The 25,820-nt window shown below is 39.6% G+C and overlaps 1 long non-coding RNA gene across 2 annotated transcripts; it reads left to right on the top strand.

Annotated features, from left to right (window-relative positions):
- Positions 1 to 1,054: 1,054 nt before the first annotated feature.
- LOC147373970 (uncharacterized) lies at positions 1,055 to 21,080 on the top strand. 2 transcript variants are annotated; one of them, XR_015162302.1, is made up of 3 exons: positions 1,055 to 1,810; positions 17,268 to 17,489; positions 19,910 to 21,080. It is a non-coding gene; the product is annotated as an uncharacterized LOC147373970 (long non-coding RNA). The 2 variants fall into 2 exon arrangements; XR_015162301.1 differs by lacking the exon at positions 17,268 to 17,489.
- Positions 21,081 to 25,820: the final 4,740 nt, after the last annotated feature.

Here is a 25,820-nt window from a genome sequence, read left to right as displayed (position 1 = left end):
CTCAGTCTCTTCCAAGTTTGACCCATCAACCCATCACTGCTCCCCTCCAATTGGCATCTGGCATTCAAGTAGAAGAAAGGAAACTACATATCAAAAATTATATAAAAAGAGCCCACACTGAATAAGAAATTTTAACACCTAGGATTTGTAATCTCTTTCAAAGGTAAGACACACTGTCTTATAAAATGCATTTATATTATTACCATCTCTAGAGAAACACATTTATTTCTGTTAGGGGAATAATTAAAGAAAAAATCTTTAAATTTTTATTGTTTTAACCCAAGTAAAACTATTCTTGTGTAATCATTGTGGATTAACCATTACTGATGCAACAGATGACAATACATTAAGATTTTTATTGATGGTATGGGGATTCCACAGAGGCTTGACATTGTGGAGCAGAATTTTTCAGTCTCATTTTGCATTTATTTTCACAAGTAAAGCACAAGCAATTTATAAATATTTAAAGATGTGAATAAAATACACTATTGAGCCCTTGGTCACTTACAGTCTGGCCTGCTTTCTTATGTTAGAGTAATGGGGTGAGATTGGAATGAATGTAATGGTACTGCATTCAGTCCTGGACAATGGGGCTTGTTTCTCCTGTGTGTAGTAGTGGGGGAAATTAAGGTCTTATTCTTGCTTTAATTCAGGTCACAAACTGCATCATTTTGAAACAATCAGTTATGCTCACTGGTACTCTAAATTAAGATTCTGTCTAAATCAAGGTAACCCAGGGTCTAAATTTTTAAAAAGCTACAGAAACCATGGGAGGAGGGCTGGACTGGGAGTTTGCCATTAGCAGACACAAACTATAAATATTACACAAATTGGATAAACAACAAGGTCCTACTGTATGGCACAGGGAACAACAGTCAATATTCTATTTTAAACCATAATGGAAAACAACATGAAAAAATGTATATAACTGAATCACTTTGCTGTACAGCAGAAATTAATACAACATTGCAACTATACTACAATAAAATTAAAAAAAAAAAAGGAGGCCAAGCTGGCAGAGCTAGGCAAGGTGGAGAGAGACACAAACCTTTATTTTGCAGCTTCCAAGATGCTAGTGGGGCCTTCCTTTGGAAGAGCTGAGCGCCCTACCGCAACACTTGTTGAGCTCACAACACTTGGCGAGGCCGCGGGGAAGTGCACTGTGGTCCATGGGAAGCAGAGGCCCTACCCAGCAGCCCCCAAGGGAGAGGCGGGGCAGATCTCTGGATCCTACCAGGAAAGAGGTGAGGGTGCAAGGAGGCCTGCCGGAATGAGCTCCACCTGGTCGGCTTTCAGGGGGAATCAGTGCCCAGAAGAGCCTCCTTTGCTCCAGGTCAGCTGGAACGGCCCAGGTATGGGTACAGGGAGCGGAAGCTTTGCATCTTCACTGCAGCACTGAGTCCATTGGCCTTAGGAGCAGCCCTCCCCTGGGTGGGGACCGTGACAGCAGCGGCACTGTGGTGGACTACTGCTGAATGAAGTTGTGATGCGTGGGCACTTGGGTCTCAGTTTCCTGCGCGTATCTCTGAGTCCTTTCTGGAGATGACTGCAGAGATCTCGAAGCTCTCATTAGCCCTGCTGAAAGCAAATTGCTCGGAACCCGGGAACACGTGCTGCTCCATATCCCGCTTGGGTCCATGGTCCCGGGGAGGAAATATCTTCTGTCTCTTCTGGAAGCCCTTGGATGACACTAGCTTCACTGCTTGGGAAAGAAATAATTGATCAGTCATAGGATATTGTCAGCTGAGCAGCAGTGACAAAAGAACCATCCAGACTGTGCAGTTACCTAGGCCTTGGCTCCACCGCCTCTGTAAGTCTATCCTCTGCATGAGCTCTTTTTGAAAACATTAGTGATCTATCCTGTAAAGTACTTGGTGCTTCTCGGTCATAACACCCCAGTCTACCTAAGGAGATGTGGATATAAGAGTTGGAGAAGAAATGGAAACGATTGGAAAGAAAAGGGTATCCTTCAAGATTAAGGAAGCAATTAAGCAAAAGTAAGCAGTATTGCGAGTCCAAGAAACAAATTACACAAAGAAAAGTACCTCTCCCAGTTTCCTGTGCAGCTCTTCACTTACACCCCAACAGAAATACTAGTCTTTCTGCAGGATGTATTCAGGGGACATTTGCACAGCAATCTGTAAGAATTTACTCTATAGTAGTATTTACTAAGGATGGAGAATTAGGGACCAGTTATAGTGGGAATTTGTTAGACTCATTCTGTTTTCTCTGTGTTTTCATTAGCCTTTGTTTTGTTTGTTTGTTTTGCAAATGGGTAGCCAGAAGGGGCATACATGTGTGTGCATATAGCTGAATGATTCATCTTCTGGAGCTGTTACAACTAATTTTTTAATGAAACAATTATTTATTGTGGTTAGCGTTTGGCTTTAGTCAGATGATGATAAATTAGATAAATATTCCAGTAAAGACTGAGGCTCGATCCCGCCTTTGCGTATGGGGAGCCGGTGAGGCATTCCACTCAAAGACTATATTTTGAAATCTTGCCCCTTGGATTAGAGAGAGAAGGCTATGGACTTCCAAAATACATAGAGGATGATAATGTACCTGCTTCCACATGTTTATTCACTGTTCATGATTCTTCCTCTTCATATGGGCTCTAAATAAGTGTTTCCTCTTGCTGGTTGACTTAACCTTGCTTGAAGAACTGGTGAGCACAGAGGAGAGCATTACAGTGAATTGAAAATGCATGAACTACTCAATAATATTTAATACCATATATGGTTTTATTCAGACACTTTTGGGACAAAATTTCTGGTTCTGTCCTATTCTCCATTGTTAAGGAAACTTAGCAATGTGTCATTATTTATGTTGTTTATACCCCTTTCCCTCAAAGGTCTTAGCAAACTTAGAAAATGAGTAATAGGTAGGGCAAGTAGAAATTCTCAGAAAAAGTCCTGCATTTTTCATATTAAAAACATGACTATCTTTGGACATCTTCAGTAATTTAAAAAGGACACCCCACTGGTTGAGAAAAATAATTTAAAAGATGGCCCCAAGCATGTTTAGACACTGGGACATGAGGCAAGTTTAAAGGAATTGCAAAATAAGCTCTTAAATTTTTATTTTTATTTGTACAAAGTTTTGGTGGGTTTTTCTTTTCAATTAAATACTCCCTGTCCTGCACCCTTTTCCACCTCATTTTTAGAATGTTCTCTTGAAGTGACAGTTAGCAGTGCAGTTACATATGGCCAAGGGGCTAACAAAATATTCCGCTGGGATATTAGGAGCTTAATTTATGGGATAAATCTCTGTTCTCAGGCCTCTGCTCTCAGACCCCACAGGGCTGTCAAGCAGTGCTGGAGGGCAGTAGGACTTGGTTATAACTTTTATAGCATTTCACATGACTCTAAGACAATTGTTTTCCACTAGATTTCAGATGAAGCTGTTAGTTCCTTAGTAGTCCCTCCATCTGGGTTTCCATTAATCTTCCTAAGAGGCTCGAATCCTTTCACACTCATACTTTGTCTGCATCTGCAGCAGGATGATGGTGGATGGAACAAATTATTCTTATTGTTTTCTGGTATCCTTGCTTATTAGAAAATATTCCATAAAAGATGGCACCTTGTGGGTGGGATTTGTTAAAAAGAACAAAATAAGAATGGTTTAAAGAGATTTTTGTTTTAAAATACATTTTTCTGGAAGATCTTTGTGCATGTGGGTGTAGGGGGGTGGAGGGGATAAGGTGTTAACCTAAGGATTATTGAAGTTAATTTAGGTTAGAGACGTTCACCCTTTAGTGGGATATAGTTCTAGGCATTTTAGAATAAGGTTAACATTACATAAAGCAAAATAGTCCATTTTAGTGACTAGTGTATCTACAAGTTTTTCCAAACATGGAGCCATGAAGCACCTCTGAAATCAAACTATAGAATATTTCTATAACTCCAAACAGTTTTCTTATTCTCCTTTATAATAAATTCTCTTCACTTACCCTAGCCCCTAACAACCACTGATCTAATTTTGCCCCGACAGTTTTACCTTTTCTAGAAAGTCCTGTAAATGAATCCAACATGTATATAGCCTCCGTGTCTGGCTTCTTTCACTTATCATAATCCTTTTGAGATTCCTCCATGTTCCTTTCATGTGTCAATCAGTTCAGTTCAGCCACTCAGTTGTGTCTGACTCTTTGTGACCCCACGGACTGCAGCACACCAGGCTTCCCTGTCCATCACCAACTCCCAGAGCTTGCTCAATTTCATGTCCATCGAGTCAGTGATGCCATCTAACCATCTCATCCTCTGTTGTCCCCTTCTCATCCTGCCTACAATCTTTCCCAGCATCAGAGTCTTTTCCAATGAAAAGTATTGCATCAGATGACCAAAGTATTGGAGCTTAAGCTTCAGCATCAGTCTTTCCAATGAATCTTCAGGACTGATTTCCTTTATGATTGACTGGTTTGATCTCCTTGCAGCCCAAGGGACTCTCAAGAGTCTTTAGCACTGCAATTCAAAGGTATTGATTCTACAGTGCTCAGCTTTCTTTGTGGTCCAACTCTCACATCGATACATGACTACCGGAAAAATCATAGCTTTAACTATATGGACCTTTCTCAGCAAGGTAATGTCTCTGCTTTTTAATATGCTGTCTAGGTTTGTCATAGCTTTTCTTCCAAGGAACAAGCGTCTTTTAATTTCATGGCGGCAGTCACCATCTGCAGTGATTTTGAAGCCCACAAAAATAAAGTCTGTCACTGCTTCCATTGTGTCCACATCTATTTGCCATGAAGTGATGGGGCCAGATGATCTTCATTGTTTGAATATTGAATTTTAAGCCAGCTTTTTCACTCTCCTCTTTCACTTTCAAGAGACTCTTTAGTTCCTCTTCACTTTGTGCCATAAGGGTGGTATCATCTGCATATCTGAGGTTATTAATATTTCTCCTGGCATTCTTGATTCCAGCTTGTACTTCCTCTAGCCCAGCATTTCACATGGTCTGCTCTGCATAGAAGTTAAATAAGCAGGGTGACAGTATACAGCCTTGATGTACTCCTTTCTCAATTTGGAACCAGTCCGTTGTTCCATGTCCATTTCTATCTGTTGCTTCTTGACCTGCATACAGATTTCTCAGGAGGCAGGTATGGTGGTCCAGTATTCCCATCTCTTTAAGAATTTTCCACAGATTATTGTGATCCACATTCAAAGGCTTTAGCATAGTCAGTGAAGCAGAAATAGATGCTTTTCTGTTATTCTCTTGCTTTTTAGATGATCCAACAGGTTTTGGCAATTTGATCTCTGGTTCTTCTCCCTTTTCTAAATCCAGCTTAAACATTTGGAAGTTCTCAGTTCATGTACTATTGAAGTCTAGCTTGAAGAATTTTGAGCATCACTTTGCTAGTGTGTGAGATGAGTGCAATTGTGCAGTAGTATGAACCTTATGACCAACCTAGATAGCATTTTAAAAAGCAGAGACATTACTTTGCCAGCAAAAGTCCATCTTGTCAAGGCTACGGTTTTTCCAGTGGTCATGTATGGATGTGAGAGTTGAACTAAAAAGAAAGCTGAGTGCCGAAGAATTGATGCTTTTGAACTGTGGTGTTGGAGAAGACTCTTGAGAGTCCCTTGGACTGCCAGGAGATCCAACCTGTCCATCCTAAAGGAGATATCTATCCTGGGTGTTCATTGGAAGGACTGATGTTGAAGCTGAAACTCCAATACTTTGGCCACCTCATGCGAAGAGTTTACTCATTGGAAAAGACCCTGATGCTGGGAGGGATTGGGGGCAGGAGGAGAAGGGGACAACGGAGGATGAGATGGCTGGATGGCACCACCGACTCAATGGACATGAGTTTCGGTAAACTCTGGGAGTTGGTGATGGACAGGGAGGCCTGGCGTGCTGCGATTCATGGGGTTGCAAAGAGTCGGACACGACTGAGCGACTGAACTGAACTGAACTGATGAACCTTCTTTGGCATTGAAATAAAAATTGACCTTTTCCAATCCTGTGGCCACTGCTGAGTTTTCCAAATTTGCTGACATATTGAGTGCAGCCTTTTTACAGCATCATCTTTTAGGATTTGAAGTAGCTCAACTAATTCCATCACCTCCACTAGCTTTGTTCATTGTGGTGCTTCCTAAGGCCCGCTTGACTTTACATTCCAGGATGTCTGGCTCTAGAAGAGTGATCATATCAGCATTGTGGTTATCTGGGTCATTAAGATCTGTTTTGTACAGTTCTTCTGTGTATTCTTGCCACCTCTTCTTAATATCGTCATCATCTGTTAGGTCCGTACTGTTTCTGTCCTTTATTGTGCCCATCTTTGCATGAAATGTTCCCTTGGTATCTAAAATTTTCTTGAAGAGATCTCTAGTCTTTCCCATTCTATTGTTTTCCTCTATTTCTTTGCATTGATCACTGAGGAAGCCTTTTTTTTTTTTTTAATCTCTCCTTGCTATTCTTTGGAGCTATGCATTCAGTTGGTAATATCTTTCCTTTTCTCCTTTGCCTTTCATTTTTTTTTTCTTTTCTCAGGTATTTATAAGGCCTCCTCAGACAATAATTTTGCCTTTTTGCATTTCTTTTTCTTGGGGATGGTTTTGATCACCGCTTCCTATACAATGTTATGAACCTCTGTCCATAGTTCTTCAGGCACTCTGTCAGATCTAATCCCTTGAATCTATTTGTGACTTCCACTGTATAATCATAAGGGATTTGATTTGGGTCATACCTGACTGGTCTAGTGGTTTTCCCTACTTTCTTCAATTTAAGTCTGAATTTTGCAATAAGGAGTTTATGATCTGAGCCACAGTCAGGTCCTGGTCTTGTTTTTGCTGAGTGTATAGGGTTTCTCCATCTTTGGCTGCAAAGAATATTATCAACCTGATTTTGGTGTTGACCGTCTGGTGATGTCCATGTGTAGAGTTGTCTCTTGCGTTGTTAGAAGAGGATGTTTGCTATGTCCATTGTGTTATCCTGGCAAAACTCGGTTAGCCTTTGCCCTGCTTCATTCTGTGCTCCAAGGCCAAACTTTCCTATTACTCCAGGTATCTCTTGACTTCCTACTTTTGCATTCCCGTCCCCTATGATGCAAAGGACATCTTTTTTTGGTGTTAGTTCTAGAAGGCGTTGTCGGTCTTCATTGAAATTTTCAACTTCAGCTTCTTTGGCATTAGGTTTGGGCCATAGACTTGGATTACTGTGATATTTAATGATTTGCCTTGGAAACGAACAGAGATAAGTTGTTGTTTTGAGATTGCACCCAAGTACTGCATTTCGGACTCTTTTGTTGACTATGAGGGTTACTCCATTTCTTCTAAGGGATTCATGTGTCAATAGTTTGTTCCTTATTTCTTTTGAGTATCATTCCATTTTATGGATATGTATTTACATACATACTTTTTTTATGTGAATGTACTACAATTTAGTAACTATAATAATAGATGAACTTTTGAGTTATTTCTAGTTTGGGGTTATTATGAAGAAAATTACTTTAACCATTCACATACAGGTCTCTGTGTGCCCAAAAGTTTTCATGTGCCTCTATAAAACACGTAGAAGTGGGGTTGATAGATTATGTAATTATATATTTAGTATTATAGTAGACTGCCAAACTTTTCCACTGTGGCTAACTTGCTGGTGATTGCATTACCCCTGCAAGATACGAGCATTCCAACTGCTCCAAATCTTCACCAGTGCTTGGTATTGTAATGTTTGAAAAGTGGGGGGCATTGTTTGTTTTTTCTTTATCATTCTGTTTATGTAGCTATATCTCTTTGTGTTTTTGATTAAATTTGCCTAATGACTAATGATGCTTCATATGTGTATGTGTCTAGGTATAATAATGTTATATATGCATGCTACAATGCACATACTGTTTTAAACAATGAGGAAATATTTCATAATCCCCACCTTGGGAGACTGAGCATGACATTGTGGAAAAAGTGAGAACTTTGAAATTGGGCAGATAAGGGTTTGTATTCTGACAAGTTGTATAGACTTCTGTGTTCTTGCTTCCTCATTTCTTAGATGACAATAATAATACCAACTCCATATAACTGTTAGAAGAATTACACTAAGATAGCATATCTAGTATGGCTAGCCGTATTCTACGATCTCTTTTCCTTTTAGACCGGTGCTGGCCTTAATATATATGAAGCGTCTGCAAAAATAATCTCCATAGATGTTTGATGTCTGATATTTTGGGAGCCAGACACTTCATCTCTTGAGTGCCCTAGGTGGAAGGAGAAGCCTTGGAAGTGTAACGAGAAATGATGAGGGACCCTCTAAAGAATCAATGAGTCCTCTGGCGTTCTGCATTGTTCATCTTCACCATTTATAAACTCTTGTCCTGATTTTTAATTATATGGAAAAATAGCTTCCCTCTCACTGGGCCATGTGTTTTACAGGGACGGGGACAGGGACCATGTGTTACTCACCCCTACATCCCTGTTGTTGAACACCATCTGGCTTGAGATCACCTGGTACCTTGACAGTGTTGTGCCTATAGCCTGAAGATTACTAGAAGGAAGCCATGGTTTGTCATGGCACTGAGAACAGCCAGTGTTTGGAGATTTATCAGAAGGTTAATGTTTAGTATCAAGTGTACATTCTCTCTGTTGTTGTGTGTTAGTCGCTCAGTCACATCCAACTGTTTGCAACCCCATGATCTGTAGCTCATCAGGCTTCTCTGTCCATGGGATTCTCCAGGCAAGAATACTGGAGTGGGTAGCTGTTTCCTTCTCCAGGGGATGTTCTCGACCCAGGGATGGAACCTGTCTTCCCTCTAGGTGATGTTTATGTACTCAGCTTGGCAAACTTAGCTGGAGAGCTCTAGGAGTCTGTGGAGAATATATATTTGTCCCTGCTCAAGCCAAGAGCACACACAGTTCTGCTGCCCCCAGACTCAAGTACCCCAGGTATTCCAAAGAAACCTGCCCTTTGAGATGAGGATGAAATGGACTCAAACCCTAATCTATAAGCAGAGGAAGCTTGGATTTTGCTAATTCATTTGGATTTAGGAATTACCATTGCTATACTCTATATGCTCTTCCTTTGTCAAACAGCAAAACAAACCACATAACAGTAAATATTAGATATCCCCATGCTCATAAAATTCCTGTTTCTTCAAATTCAGTCCAGCATCCTGATTTGCTGCCTAGATTTCTTTCTTCTGCCTCTCTGCTTAGAGTAAATTAAATAGAACAGTATAACTTTCATGAAAACCAAAAGTTTGTTTCCATTTCTTAATAAAGATTAAATTTTCTCTTTGTTCTTAACTTTTCTGTACAGGAATTTCCATTTCCATGGTTCTGGTTCTATACGTCATCATTTATTTTAAAATTTTTCCTATAATCTCTTATTTACATTCATTTAATATGACCAGATGTGCTTCTTAAGTATAGATATACTCACAGACTTCTTGGGGGAAAAGGGAATGTCTCATGTCCTTGCTTATAAAATAATTACAAATTTCTTGCTATTAATATATAAAATCTTTCACAGTCTGGCCACAAATTAACTTTTGCCAATGAACTTTTAACTTATGTATATGAAATAACTCAAAACACTTAAAGTATATCCCTAAACCACTCCATCTCGTGAGTTCAACACCAACGTTTCCAAATGCCCTAGAGCTGTTCCTCGTGGATGTCTCTTCCAAGCACTTTAAGATCAAAATGGTCCAAATCAAGGTAATTATTTTTGTTATTTTTATCCTCCTAAAATAATCCTCTGCTGCTGCTGCTGCTAAATTGCTTCAGTCGTGTCCGACTCTGTGTGACCCCACAGACAGCAGCCCACCAGGCTCCCCTGTCCCTGGGGTTCTCCAGGCAAGAATGCTGGAGTGGGTTGCCATTTCCTTCTCCAATGCATGAAAGTGAAAAGTGAAAGTGAAGTCACTCAGTCGTGTCTGACTCTTAGCGACCCCATGGACTGCAGCCTACCAGGCTCCTCCATCCATGGGATTTTCCAGGCAAGAGTACTGGAATGGGTTGCTATTGCCTTCTCTGAAAATAATCCTCTAAGGATTAATAAATGATAGTCATGTTATAAGTAAATGTAGGTATAACTTGATGGTGAGCCCATGAGCTGTTTGCTTTCTAGTGGCCCAGGAATGAGTAGCTACGGGAATTGAAGATGTTCTGATACATCCTATGGTACTTGGGGCTTGTTGGATCTTGAGTATTTTGGAATGGGTAGAGTTAGCTGGTTAAACAGATTTAAAATTTCTGTCACTGATTGAACAGTTGAAACTGAAATTATGTAATTTGCCACTTAATGCTAGGTCTGGAAGCATCACTTGAGTGGCCTTTCTAAATTAAGAGAACCACAGGCAAGTTACTTTGCATTGCTTTAATGCACAGATGTCATAGCTTGACAAATTGGCATCTTTCTCAATACTCCTTTTATGCAAGCGGTTATTGGGATGAGGTGGGTGTAAATTTGCATAGGGACCAAGGAATCTCCAGGAACAAATGGGTTGAGACTGCAACTCCTTTTATTTTGAGTTTCTATATTTTTTGAATGATTTTGGTGTATGCAAATTAAATTCCTTGACAGGAAATGATCTCTTTCCCATGTGCCTCACCTCTCCCCCATCTAAGAGAATGACCAGAGGAAGTGTTATGATGGAAGGAGAGGAGTGTGAACTGAAGACTGGGCTCAAAGCTTAGTCTGTTGAGTGAGGAAGTTGGTCTGAATGTGGCATGTGATTGAGTCCTGACTTGTCTTGTGATCTAGCAATGCTAGCATAGTGGGTACGTTTGGCAGCAGTGGCATAGCTCCAGGTGCCATGGGATGTAAATTAGTGAGGTAACTTACAGTAGTGATTAAGTGCATAGAGTCCTCAGCCAGATTTCTGACCTCAAAATCCACTTTGGGCAAGTTACTTGTCAGTACCTCAGTTGATTCATCTGTAATATGAGGATACTAATATTACATATTTTCTAAGATTGTGAAGAGGATTGAATGACTTATTATTTATAAAGTGCTTAGAATAATCTATTGTTCATATTAAGTGCCATTTAAGTGTTTTTAATTAAATGAAATCTCAGGAAGCCAGTGGCATATCAACCTTGATCAAATATGTCAGTAGTCTCTAGAAACTAGATTTGTTTCATAGGGATTAAAATATCTAACACCTTAGTTACCTAATAAATAAGATATTGCTTTTCTATAGTTTTATTTTAGTTTCCTTGTATATGCCTGGATATTTTTCAAATTAGAATACAATATAGCTGTGATGTTTTATTTCAAAACACATAACTGAGTATCCTCTGACAATTCAAATAATTTTTCCCATAATAGTTTTTAAGCTAATTGTACAAATGTAAATGCAAATGTGTTCATAGTGTTACATAAGGCTGTAGTCTCTGGGCTTGTATGTATAAGTACTGAGACGTATATAAGTCTGGCAAGTTGCAGTTCCTGTTTATAATCAACGCCAGGATAAAAAAAGACTGTTTTCAAAAGTCCTACCCCATTAGAAATGGCATATCACATTCATTCTTCTGTATTGCTTTGTGGCCTGAAACTGGACATCGTCCCATTTTGTTAACCTCAAGAGATTCTGTCAGACATTTGGTCATCCTCTTTCACTAAAACTAAAAACTACTTTGCATTTTTTTAAAATGCATTGTTGACCCCTCCCAGTAACCATGATGGAATGACAATACCAAGGAAATAAATGAGCAGCATCAGCAAATTCAGTGTTTCCTTTAATCGGTTCAGGGATCCGAAAGACTAGAACTATTGTACCCTAGACAAGGTTGGCCTCTGTAGGAAAGCCAAAGACTTAAATTATGAGATTTCTGCATTTGGTAATCCTTCTCAGCAGATTATTGTTATATCAAGCAGGATATACCTTACACCTGAAACATAGGTGAAATGACATGTTATTTTTGCAAAATATGAATGCTTCATCTAAATTATAGCTAAAACATTTTTTATTAACTCACTTATCCACGAGTCATTTATTAAACAGTTTAAATTTTTGGAATATGATCACAGATGAAATTTCACAAAAAAGCGACCAATAATAACCACAAATATCACAAGCTTTTTTCAGGTCCCCATTTAGTTCTACTTTAAATCCAATTCCTACAAATTTGAGAGCCTGATTTTTCAACCCATGTAGATTATAATTTGTGTGTTTTAGGAGGATAAGGCCAGAAGGCATAAGTGTAGTTAGGTCATCACCTGATTGACTTTGGCAATGCAGGAAAACTGTAAAAAAATAGATTCAGCATCTCACAAAAAAGTGTGAGGTTATTGAATTTAAGGGTAAGTAGCTATGTATACTTCAATAATACTAAAGAATATGCTACAGAATACTGAACAAATATTTTGAGTTACTAGAAATAGGTTATTTTAACACATTTAAGGAAGTTTTCATTTAAAAATATTATGTGGGGGGTGGAGGGAATGGTTAAATTGGCAAACTCCTATAACTGAAAAATCTGCTCACATTCAACAGCTCATTCTCTGTGGCCATCATGTATCTGTAGTTCTAACCAAGAAACGCCATAAAACATAATCATCCAATGTTTCCTAATATTTTATCCTTATTTTTAAATCAGAAGATTTAGGAATAAGATCTATATCATATAGAACAAGCTGAATTCTAGTCTAAGAGTTCATGCAGTTATTTTAGAAAGTCTTTGTTTATCTAGAATTTTATCTGTTTTCAGTGTCACAAAAGAGATAAGAAGATAAAAGTTGATCTATCTTTCTCCTCCTCTATCATCTTATTCATTTTGCAACTAATACATATAGACATCACTCAATATCTTGGGTGATTGTTTCCAGGACCTCTGCAGAAACCAAAATCTATGGATGCTCAATCCTTTATATAAAAATGGTGTAATATTTGCATATAACCTACACATGTGCTTATGTGCTTATGCTCAATCACTCAGTCGTGTTCGACTCTTTGCAACCCCGTGGACTGTAGCCCACCAGGCTTCTGTGTTCATGAGTTTTCTCAGGCAAGAATACTGGAGTGGGTTGCCATTTCCTCCTCCAGGACATCTCCCTGACCCAGGGATTGAACCCGCATCTCTGGTGTCTCTTGTGTTGACAGGTGGATACTTTACCACTTGAGCCACCTGGGAAGCCCAACCTATGCATACCTTCCATAGACTTTAAATCATTTCTAGATTGCATATAATGCTTAATATAAATGCTATGTAAACAGTTGTAAACACAATATAAATGTTATGTAAATAGTTGCTGGTACACAGCAAATTCAAGTTTTCCTTTTTGGAACTTGCTGGAATTTTTTTTCTGAAAATTTTCTATCCTTGATCAGTTGAATTCAAGGATATAGAACCTGCACATCCAGAGGGCTACCTGCAGTTGAGAGGTTCTGTGTATACTTCATTCTTCCTCAAGTTTACCTTTGCTTGATAGAACAAAAAACTTGAAAATGTGCCCCTTAAGTTCAGAGAACTCTAGAGGCATGGGAGGTAAAAAGGAAACCAATTCTTAGGATGTGCCAGAAAGAAGGATGTGAATGACATGATAACAGCATGGGACATTTACCAACTGAAACCAGATTTCAAAGATATGCCTCAATAATAGAGATAGGTACTGAGATGCTCAATTTTTGTATGGCTGAGGAAAACTCTGGAAATTCAGTTGCCAACCTATCACAAACTAGTACAAGTAATACATATGTCCTCCACCTGTGTTCATTTTGCAAATTTCATGACAAAAAGTTCAGGAGAAAAACAATGCAAATTAATTATGGATTCAAGTATCCTGTCCACCTTATCATTGTTCTAACTTCTCACAAGTATCCTTATTACATCTAAGTAGTATTTCTTCCGTAGAGTCAGTTATGGCCATAAGAGCAGAAATGAACTTCAGTAGACAGAGTAAACTCATTTGTTTTGTAAAATTCTAAATTATTCTTATCTCAATATAGGAAAATAAAGTACTTAATTCATCACTGAGTTTATTTATGGTTGTTAATATTTTCCTACATCAAATTACTTGCTCCTTCACAGCACTCATCAAGCTAACCTTTTGACACTTGTTCAAACATGATAATCATACATCCTTTCCCTATTGCCATTTTGAATGTATTTGGAGAAAACACAAAAAATGATTTGAACTGTGAAACCTATGGCATATAGTCTCACCATATTCACCTGCATTCTAAAAGATGATTTTGATTTGTGTTTTGCTTACTCTGTTATATTTCTTGCTTATGGGACTTTTCATTGTTTTGGATTAAAATTAAGAATTTTTTATGCATTTATAACTGATTTGTTGGAGAGGGTTCAAATTTGATTGCAGGAAGTCCAAATGATACTTTCTCATTAGAATTTTAATAAATTTCATATTTTATTATAATCCTAATGTCTTTCACCTTTAACAGCACAAGCTGCCAGCATAAGAAGCATGTTTTACATCATGGGGTCACTGAGTAGATTGTAGTTTCATTAGTACAAGCCTTGGGTAAAACTGGAATAGGTGACATTTGGCTTTGTTATTCATAATCTCATCTTTATTTATTTTATTTTGGGTTTTTTTTTTGCTTTCTCTGAAACTTGGTACAGCTGGTATTCCTTCTGGCCTTGAGCACCCCTGTGTGCTGTCCTTCCTTCTATCGACCCATACTTGTTGCCTTAGGAAACGTCTGATTTCAGCTTTCATCTCTTTGTATGAATTTAGGTCTAGGTGTTACTCATATTGTGGAGGCAAAATTGATTGATTGGTCTCCTACTTAAAGTATTTCAGGCATCACTGAGGGTGGAAGAGGGGGCAGAGGGCCTTCTCCAGTGACCTAGGGGTAAGGTCAGCCTTGATGTCAGGAGCTCAGGTAGTCCAAGGGGAAAAAAATGAAAAAGAAAGAAATCTGAGCCAACCTTATCAAATGCTAATGAGTTTGGTAGAACGGATTTTTTTTTTTCATGAAATTTACTGTACTGAAATCGGCACGTTCCAAGTCAGATGCTGATTTTTTTCTTGCTTCAGATATTAATTTGATTCACGCAAATTATTTTGCAAACCATCCAGCATTTCTATGTTTTCAAGGTGCGATTTACCATCCTATGCACCTGCCCATCATTGGGCTATATCTGTACTAAGAACACTGGTCAGAGAGGGTTTGTACAAATCCCTGAGACAGGTGTGACTACGTGTGTGCAACAGAGATCAGTGAGGAAAAAAATAATGGCTGAAGGAGAAAATGACATCATCATCCTTAGGAAAATGTTGATCAAATAATCTATTTTTCTTGATATAACCAACTGCTTTGCATAATTAGACTGTAACTTAAAATACATATTACATGAAAAGATTACTTTGATAAATACATAAAAATCTGGATATGATCCTGTTACTTCACTGATCTGAATTTTTCATAAACTAAGCCTAGCTTCGATGTTCAGCCTCACCTCTGAACACAATTTAGTTGTACATGTTTATTTGAGTCCATGCTTCTCAAATGAGACAGAATGGCATAAACTCTGAGGTAGTAGTTTATGAGGTAGCCAAGACAACACAAAGTTTATGAAGTAACCAGGACACACAGAAAACCCACGGGATATGCTTGACACATCTTCCCAGAGCTTCAAATATCCCTCCATGAAAATGCTAATTCACATGGCAAGCAATTTTAAAACATTATTTATAAACAAACACAGGTAAAGTTTGGACTAGAATTCCAAATACTAATTTTTGCTAATTTTAAAAATAAAGCAAAAAATGTCAAATAAATTCTACTTTGGTAAGATTATTTCCATCCTGACCCGAATCTCACATTAAAAACTTTCACTCTATTCTTTAGGGGTATTTAGAAGCAGATATCTGAGAAGTATTTCATTAGGTACATCAGATTACTCACAGATTCCAGAACATTCCAGTTGCTTGCCTGCCTCTGTACATTTGCTCAGAAGTTCTTTCTGTTTGGAACACTTACCCCATCTCATTTCGCTTGAGAATCCTTACTAAAGCGTTGGGTCTGCCTTTTTTTTAAATACTCCTTGAACAAATCCCATCCTAACTTTCTTAATGAACAAATATGATTATATTATATTATATCATAGTTATGTATTATTTAACTTTCCTCAGACTGAGAGAATATTAAGAGACAGGACTACATCTTTCTGATTCTTTAGAATTTGTATAATATCTGTGGAAAGCTTATATCAGGTGTTTCTTGAAATAGTAATGAACTTGCTTAATCTAATAACAATAGAATATATATTGGTTCTAATACATGGTTCTAGGTAAGAAGGTAGGCTGGTGATGTCTGTAAGTCTTAAGTTAATGTATTCAAAGATAGCAAATATTTTGAAATCAGATCTGGATTTGAATCCCAGCTCTGCTGGTTCTTATTAGTGTAAGTTTGGAGAATTACCTATGTTTATTCATGTTCAAAATAGGGATAATAATAACTCCCTGATGGTATGGTTGTATAGATTCTGAAATGATTCATGCAAAATGTACAGCACCTAGTAGGTGCTAAATATTGTTTCCTCCTCCAGATCTATCAATCCCTGTCTACATGATGTAATGCAGAGTGATAAATAAACTCCTAGCTCTATAATCACCCACTATCAATAAGTTGGAATTTCAGAAATCATGGTCAGGAAGAGTCGAGACTAGGCAACTGGGACAAAGAGATGAAGTAAATGAAATATCTTGTCTACATTGGGAGGCAAAGCATAAGAACAAATCTAAAGCTGAAGCTCAATGAGTGAGCATCCTGGCTACAGATCCTACACAAGACAGAAAAGGTTGGCTTAAAGAGCGGGTCTGTAGATGTCCTTTGAAGCATCAATAGCAGTAGTGGGTGAACTTTGCTTGGAGAAAGCTTTTACTGACCCCACAAGAAGGGAGAGGATCTATTAAAGCTTTTGAGACATTTAAGTAAAGTGAAAGTCGCTCAGTCATGTCTGACTCTTTGCAACCCAATGGACTGACTGTAGCCCACCAGACTCCTCTGTCCATGAGATTTCCCAGGAAAGAATACTGGAGTGGGTTGCCATTTCCACTTGAGATATTTAAAGACTAACCAAAAAATACATAGTCCTCTCTGTCCATCCATCCAGTCCTTGAGTGATTTGTGGAAATGGCCAATTCTTAACCTGAATTATTAAATTCTGACTTAAGAGCAATTTGGCATTTGATCAGAGATTGTAGTACCCAATTTAAAGACATGACAATGCCTGCTCTGACTCAAGCGGAAAGCGGGACCTTGTTGGAATGAGAAGGAGAACAGGTAAATTCTGAGAGAAAAGGAAGTTGGGAAACAGTTAGAAAATGAGATATTGTCCAAATTCTAATGGGATGTTATTCAGTCCTAGGATACAGCTTGTACCTGGAGGGCTGAAAGGAGAGGAGTATGGGATTGGGCAACCACAGACAAGCACTGGGGAAATCACATTTCGTCAAGGCCCTCTGACTCCTGCCAGCCCGTGTGAGACTGGGAGGCTCTGCTTGGACCACATACACCATTCACCTGGTTGAAAATAAGCAGACTAGTCCATCCACTCAGTGGAAATGGATTAAAAGAGTACAGAGTGAGTTTCTGAAGGATCATTCCTACATGATGTTGCCCTTTCTCTAGTCTGGCAGATAAACCCACACTGAGCCTATGGTGTACACCTATATCTGCACTTCTCCTCTCTGCCCTTTCATTCGCATTCTCTTTTCCCCCAGTCTCCCTCCTGCTTCACAATAGTGCCTCATGGACAGCACAGCAATGTGAAGCTGTGTTTTCCAAATATCAGGGCACAAGATGGTATGTAGAGAAACAGTTCTATTTTCAAACTTTCCCCTCTCCTAGCTTCACACCCTGAGTTCCTCTTTATCCTTTAGCCATTTATAGTAACCCTATGGCTTTAACAGGAGGCTTACTGGTATCTGATATTTCTTGAAAATACTAATATGTAAACTTCAACTGATTAATATAATTAACATAGAGCTCATGGATACCACTTTGGTGGTAAAAATATTATTATTCAATATTCAATAAAAATAATATTATTATTCAACAGAATAAGGATAAACTGGCTTGTTAACCACCAATTCTCTTAGAAGCATGTACCCACATGGCATCTCTGTAACTGGTGTGTTCCTTTGGTCTGAGGCAGGAATGCTTTAAGGTATCATGTTGAGCCATGAAGGACCAGTTATCCAGAAGAGCCAAGGGAAATATACGGTGTCTTTGTTCAGTTCAGTACAGTTCAGTTTCTCAGTCGTGTCTGACTTTTTGTGACCCCATGAACTACAGCACGCCAGGCCTCCCTATCCTTCACCAACTTCTGGAGTTCACCCAAACCCATGTCCATTGAGTCGGTGATGCCATCCAACCATCTCATCCTCTGTCGTCACCTTCTCCTCCCACCCCCAATCTTTCCCAGCATCAGGGTCTTTCAAATGAGTCAGCTCTTCACATCAGGTGGCTAAAGTATTGGAGCTTCAGCTTCAACATCAGTCCTTCCAATGAATACCTAGGACTGATCTCCTTTAGGATGACAGGTTGGATCTCCTTGCAGTCCAAGGGACTCTCAAGAGTCTTCTCCAACACCACAGTTCGAAAGCATCAGTTCTTCAGCACTCAGCTTTCTTTATGGTCCAACTCTCACATGCATTCATGACCACTGGAAAAACCATAGCCTTTGTTACTGACTCCCAGACTAAAGTCAGGGAACAATTCAATGAAGCTAATTAATGCTGTTTTAATTCCACCTGCAAATGGCACTGCCATAACATTTGCAGTCAGAGAGTAAAGAATCTGCCTGCACTGCAGGAGACCTGGGTGCAATCCCTGGGTCAGGAAGATCCTTTGGAGAAGAGGATGGCTACCCATTCCAGAATTCTTGCGTGTAGAATTCCATGGACAGAGGAACTTGGTGGACTACATTCCGTGGGGTCATAGAGTTGGACATGACTGAAGTGACTAAAACTTCACTTTAAGAAAATGTAGTCATTCCAAGCATGGAAAAGCAAAATTAAATACAAAGTAATTTAATATGATAAAATTCTTACAGGCACATTCGCTGTAAAATCTCATAATGTTACATAGAATTTAGTCATAACCTGGCATAATTTTAAACAATCACTGACTTCTTAGCTTCCAAAACACTTTTATGGGGTCGTCTAATTGAACTCCCTCTCTTCACCCATAGACGTACCCAAGATAGATAGTTTCCTAGCATTCTGCTAAACATTTGAGACCAGAGATTCTGCAGTTTTCCTTCAGTAAAACATTGTGAGGTGGCTGAGTCATTCCTTGACTTGAGTGAATAGCAGTGGATCTGCACTGCAGAGGTTGGAACCGGTCTGCTCCCTCCCAGCCACACAAAATAGCAGGAAGGAGAATGAGCTGCAAGAAGGAGAAGGCGAGGTGGGGCTAAACCTGCGGAAAAGGCTGAGTTTGACTTGAGCTGCTGAAGTTTGTTACTTGGGAAAGTTAAGAACATGCGTGGCATTTATCAGGGATCACTTGATCTGATTTAAATATATGAGCACTGCCACCCACTGTTACTATAACCCACTGTCATTGGGGGATGTGGTTCCACACCCCAGCAGCTCATGCCTGTTGTTTATGATTTTGTGAAATTACTAAAAACTGCAGTTTGGATCAGTGGGGCTTTACTGAGAGCTTGAAATTCTTCCTACAAGGGGATCTTGGTTCTATTTCTGTGACCAGGACCTCCGAGTGGCCCACGACAGCCTCAATACTGTAATGCAAGATTTCACAGTCTTTTTTTGGAGCAAAGCCTCCTCATGAAAATGAAGAACACTATTATGTATGTATATAGTACACAGAAAACTAGGCAGATAGTTCCAGGAGGTGTGCAGACCCCTGGTTATCAGTCCATTGGTGAATGTCTGAGTCACCTCAGGCCACTGACATTACAGAAAGCAGCAAGTGCAACTGGCCAGACTGAAGACCTCACATTTTCTTTTTCTTTCTTTCTCTCTCTCATTTTAGAAACAGCACCACCAGGAGCAGGGACGTTCGCATATACAGTAAAAATGTACAGTATCTTCAATGCAAAGTTGGACGGGTGCCAACCCCCTCCCCCTCCCCACCCAGAAGCATCTTCATTTGAATTTAAAGGGGTGGATGAGTGACAGCAAGACTCTGTTCTCCTTCTGACAGGGCTTTGGCAGATCATTGGTTGTCATCAAACCTATTCCATTTCTTGCTCCCTGCCAGGAATTCCACCTACATGCCTGATGGCAATTAATCCCTCGTAGGTGCTAATGAATAAAACGCAGCATGTAGACTTCAAGAGGATGAAAAAGCCTACAATCCAGATCCAGAGAGGCACTCCAAGTATCAGCCCCCCACGCCGGTCGCCCCTCAGATGTCACTCTCACCCTGGCCAGCAAGTGCTGTGCCAGGGCCAGCCCACCCCTGTGCTGTGCACTTGAGCACAGGGGGTAGGAGGGAGCTGTCCATGAGGACATAACTCAGTAGAAAGCATGATTTTAGAACCTGAAGTGTTAACCTGTTTTTTGGTCACTGTCACAGACCATGATGCTACCAGTTTAAGTCTGTACTGGGGTATGAGAACTGAATCTCCAAACCAAAAATCCTTTAGAAGAAGCATTTAAAGATCTGATTAGAGAGCAGGCTGCATTGGTGGGGTGGAGATTGTTGTGTTATCAGTGCTTCCCATTCTGGCTGATAATCAGATGTCCCTAAGCAGCATTTAAAAGTAGTTTCCTTGGCCCTGTTTCTGGAGATTCTCTGCTGGGAGGCCTAGGATAGAGCCTGAGAATCTAAATTAAAAAAAAAAAAAAATTTTCCCAGGTGAATCTGATCTTCAGGCCAGATTCCATACTCCAGGATTAGATGAACTTCTGTATCCCATTTAACTGGAAAACTCCAGGATTAAGTATTGATTGGAAGATTCTCAAAGATTATGCTCACTTTTCATCTGTACTTTTACTATGTTTTGTGTTTAAAACGAGCAAGCAATTATCTTTCGTAATGTAACCACCTCTCAGATATAAATCGATGTTCAAAAAGTTCTTTTAATTGAAGTTGTAGCTTATTTTTAATTTTTAATACTTTAATTAGAATTTCCAAATTTTATGTCTTTACTAAAAACTGAACATGGATATTTTTAATAATAAAAACTCAACAAATGTTATTTTTAAAGACCTTTTTGCATCCCAAGAGAAGCTAATCTGTTCACAGAGAAAATTATATTTTAGTACTGTTGGTGTCTTTTAAATCCTATGTGTTTTAACCTATGCAGCTAAAATATATTTACTTAGAAAAGGGGATTATAAATGTCACCAGACTGTCATTTAGATAGTCCAGAGGAGTTTCAGGAAAAAAGGTAAGGATCCCTGATACACCAAAGACCAGTTTGTTATTTGTATTTTACATGTACATAAACATTGTCTTCCTAGGATCTCAAAACACGTTATAAGACTATTGCAGCTAAAGACTCGGAGTAACACAGTCTTGCAATTTGGTCTCCTCTGATAGTAGCAAACCAAAGAAAGTGACAAAAAAGGCATTTTTATTCTAGTTTTCACGGGCTCCCAAAGTCAAGATAGTTTGAATAGGATTCCCTGGAGCATTTGAACTCCATCATGTTTATCAGAGAGAGAACTTAATCCAAACCCTTTGAGGTTTGTTCTTCTCCAGTCAATATCTATTACAGCCAAACAATCATGGTTCTAAAGTATAACAGTGAAGCGAGGAAGAAAAGAGAGATTTTTCTTTCTGATAGCGAAATGGGCAGGTGCATTGGAACTGAAAGGCCATAATTAGAACATTGTTCAGCAGAGGCACGGTAGAGGTTCATGCAAGACTGCACAAATCCTCCACTACCCAACACGGCCAAATTCAACGTTTTGGCAGGAAAGGAAGCCAAAGGTGCACTGCCATTCAAGAAACCGAGTCCTGAAGTCTGAACTTTAGGACCCTTGAGGCACACAGGGAAGAAATTCTACACTGCTGGACCTGCAAAATTGGTTTGTTTAAATCTATACATTTTGAACCACATAAGGAAGGAAAGGAAAACAAACATGTTTAATTGAACATGTGGCAGGATTTATGAAGTAGTCCTTAGTAGATTCTTTAAAGCTCTAATAATATTATTTCTATTTATTTCTAATAAATAAATATTATTTCTATCCTATAGATGAGAAATTAGGCCTAATTATACAACTTGTCCATGTCAGATTCAAATATATTTTATGTTTATTGGCTGAATTATACTATGTATGACCATATTAGAACGTGCAGACTGAGAAAAGTGTTGAAAACAGCACTGGAAAATTCCTGGCACATCCTTTCAACCCACACCTGAGGCAGACCTCATGAATCAATGACTGTTTTTTTTTTTTTTTTTCCTTTCCAACCCAGAAACCTGCCCGGTGAAATATTCAAGGAAATCACTAGAGACCAACTGGAGCTAGCACATAAGTAACACCTACCACCAGGGCTGCCAGGAGCAGTGGGAAGGGTGAAATGCTGAGGGAGATAGTCAGGGGCTGGCTGATGGAGCCCCTGATCTCTAGCCTTGTCCCCAGGCTCCATGAAGGGGCAGTTCTATACAAACACTGTACACTCCTAGAAAGATCACCTAAATTATTGAGAAGATATCATCCTCTGATAATAGTTTATTATGTTAACTGTTCTATAGAATCATATCAGGCTCTAGATTCAAAGGAAGTAGATTGCTTTAACACAAAGAATTTAATCTCTGTGGAAGAAATGAGTTACTCCTTGATTAGAGGTTAAGGCAGTTTTCTTTCTTTCCTTTTATTATTATTATTTTTTTAATTTGGTAGAGCTTTCCCACATCCCTCGTGGGTAGCTGCCTCCTCTGCATATGCATAAACCAGCTGTCCTCCATAATGACACAGGCCCCCACAGTGTCATGGGCTAAGACTGGTGGGAGTTGACTGAGAACCTTGAACAGCGATGGTGGGTGGGGGCTACTCGTAGTTGTGGGCCAGATCTTTCATTGCTAGGGTTCAAAGCCAGAAGGCCAAGACTTTTGACCTGGACCACCATCTTTCAGGCTACAGGCCAAGGATTGCTGAGGCCTAATATAGGCAGGGAGTCAATCAGGAGAACTTAAGAGGGAAAAAAAAAAAAAAAAGACTCTGCCTTTGCTTAGTTCTCCAGATTGGCTCTCCAGATGGCCCTCTTTTCTCTGGTAAATTATGCAACAAGCTGCTTCAGCCGAGTTTTGCAGACCTGGATGATCTTGAACTGATTTCAACAAACGGGCGGACTTGTGGGGTTGCAGGGCTTTCTCCTAGTCCTTTCATCTGAGGAAGAACACTGGGGAAAGAAAACCAAACAATTTCTGGTACCAGTCATAGAAACAGAGCAATACATATACGGAAGTACCACTGCTTTTTGTCCGCCTTCTTAAATGATTTTGAAGAAGCGAAAAGGCTGTTTCATTAAGAAAGGTTAGAGTTCATCATGATTAGTCCACAAAGAGGAACTTGGCCTTGCAGCTTCTCACTAGTTAAATGCCAGAATTGTTCCCTAGTATTGTAGGAATGGAAAAGGTAGAAAGGTTGCTTCACAGCGTAAACAGGTATGAGGTCTCATTCTCTGCTGCTATTAACAAGTCCTGGAACCAAAATCAATAGTGCATGCAAATGAGCCTCTGATTATTTCTTTGATTTGCAGAATGTCTCCTCCCACTGTACCCTCCTGGTTGAGGCAGAATGGATTAGCTCATCAAGCCCTGGGACTGCTCCTACCCCTGAGGAAGATGAGGTGGGGGGAGGGCAGTGGGTGGCAGGGCCATTCTGTGCCTTTCCACCCTCAGAAGCAAGATCGCGGCCCTGACACAGCCTCTTCCTTCCCCTGCTTTGGAAAGTAGAGGCACTGGGACCAGATTTTCCACCAAGCAGGGAGGAAGGCAGAGCGAGAACAGGAGGCAGAGTCAATAGGCCAGGTGGCGTGGGGAACTGATGGGTAGGTGGTGACTGAGCTAAAGCTACAAAGGGAAGAGTTTCAGGAAAGGGGAACAACCCACTAAGAAGACCAACTTGGGGACTGATATGAAAGAGGAAACAAACCGAAGACTGGCAAGGAAAAAAAAAAATTGAGATGATGAAAGTGTATAAAAGCCATCCCTACCATCCCTATCATCCGTTCAAAGCTTGTGAAGCACCTTTCTGACCTTGCACTGGGTGTTGGGCATGGTCTTACTCCAAGTCTGTTACATAGGTGAGACCTTTAAAAGAGAATTGAAATATGATGCGATAAAGTGCCTCCGGAGAAACATCAAGTGCTAAGGAAACACAGAGGGAGGAGTGGCTCGGCAGGTGAAGGAAGCTCAACGGTAGAGGAGCTCCTTGTCCTGGCTCATGAAATTGAATTGACCGGGGTGTCTCCGCTGACATGGAGAAGAGAACACTCTCAGCAAAGGGAGTGATGAGGCAATGGCATGGATTGAAGGGCTGGAAGATCCCACTGGTGTGTGAAACAGTGGTATTTCTGAGACAGAGGTACTGCCTGAGAACAGGCTGTGGGAGCCGGAAGTGGTCATCCAAGAATAAGGAAGCAGGCTCATAGCAGCCTTATTATGTCATTCTGAGAACCTTGGATTTTCCTTTCATACTGCAGCACATTTCGAAGAGTTGGAAATATGAACTGGTAAGCTTACTTAAAAGAGAGTAGGAGAAGATAGGCAGAGAAAGGATTAGTGAGTGTTTAAGTTCTGGTTCCCCAAACCACAGTTTCTTTAGTTTCCCTTCAAGCATACAGCCAATAAATACCTTGTAGAGTGGGACTTGATCCGTTACTGACTCTAAATATAAATCACAGCTTATTTTGTTATTAGTTATGCTTCAGAGAAAGACCAGTATAACCAAAGAGTGAAGACAATGCTAATGTGAATAATCGGTAGTAATGGTGTTGAGTCACTAAGTTGTGTCCAACTCTTATAGACCTAATGGACTGTATGTAGTCTGCCAGGCTCCTCTGCCCATGGGATTTTCCAGACAAGAATACTGGAGTAGGTTGTCATTTCCTTCTCCAGGGGATCCTCCTGACTCAGGGATAGAACCCAAGTCTCCTGCACTGGCAGGCCCTGGAAGGCAGATTCTTTACCACTGAGCTACCAGGGAAGCTCCAGTGTGGTTAATTACTATTCATATATACAAACTCAAACTCTAAGAACACATTCTACAGGTCAAGCACTGTGCCTGGCACTGGTTAAATAATGAAGAACACTACAATCCTGTTTTGTGACTTCTTGAAACTTTCATTGAAAAGGGGAAAAGAGTAAATATGTAAGTAAATACATAAGTGTAAATCAGGATATATCAGAGGAAGGCAAAGACCAGAAAACCAAAAGAGAAAATAACAGGGTAGAGGGAGAGGACCGGTTTTACATGATATGTGAGTAGGAGTTTCATAAAAAGGGTAAGGTTGTAGGAGGTGGAGGGAGAAGGGTGTGTGATGGAAACGAGTGAGATGATGTTGGAGAAATAGTGAGAACCAAAGTAGGCATGGACTTGTAGGCAGCTTAAGGAGATAGTCTATTATTCTCCATGGAATTGAAAACCATTAAAGGAGATACTAAGTTTTTTAAAGATCATTCTGACAACTGTGTAAATGGATCAGAGGGAGAAAAGATTAGAGGTGGAGAATACCAGTTAGAGGGCAGTGGTCTATGGAAGAGATAATGATAGCTTAGAAAATAGTTGTTCTTGAAGAGGAGAAAAGTGGATGAATATGAGTATTTCTGAGGCTCCAATTAGAAAAGGCAGCTAGAAAGCATTCTATTTAGAATAGAGGAAAACTAAAAGAAATATAATCTCTGGAGTTGCTCTTCAGGCAATGGAAGAGCTAAACCAATAGAGGAGAGTGAAACATCCTTGAACTTAAACAACAGATACTT

This window comes from Bos grunniens, chromosome 4, assembly GCF_055505025.1.
Source record: "Bos grunniens cultivar Pamir isolate PY7600 chromosome 4, Bosgru_T2T1.0, whole genome shotgun sequence".
In the NCBI taxonomy this organism is placed as follows: Eukaryota; Metazoa; Chordata; class Mammalia; order Artiodactyla; family Bovidae; genus Bos; species Bos grunniens.
This window is presented reverse-complemented; position numbering and strand designations above follow the sequence as displayed.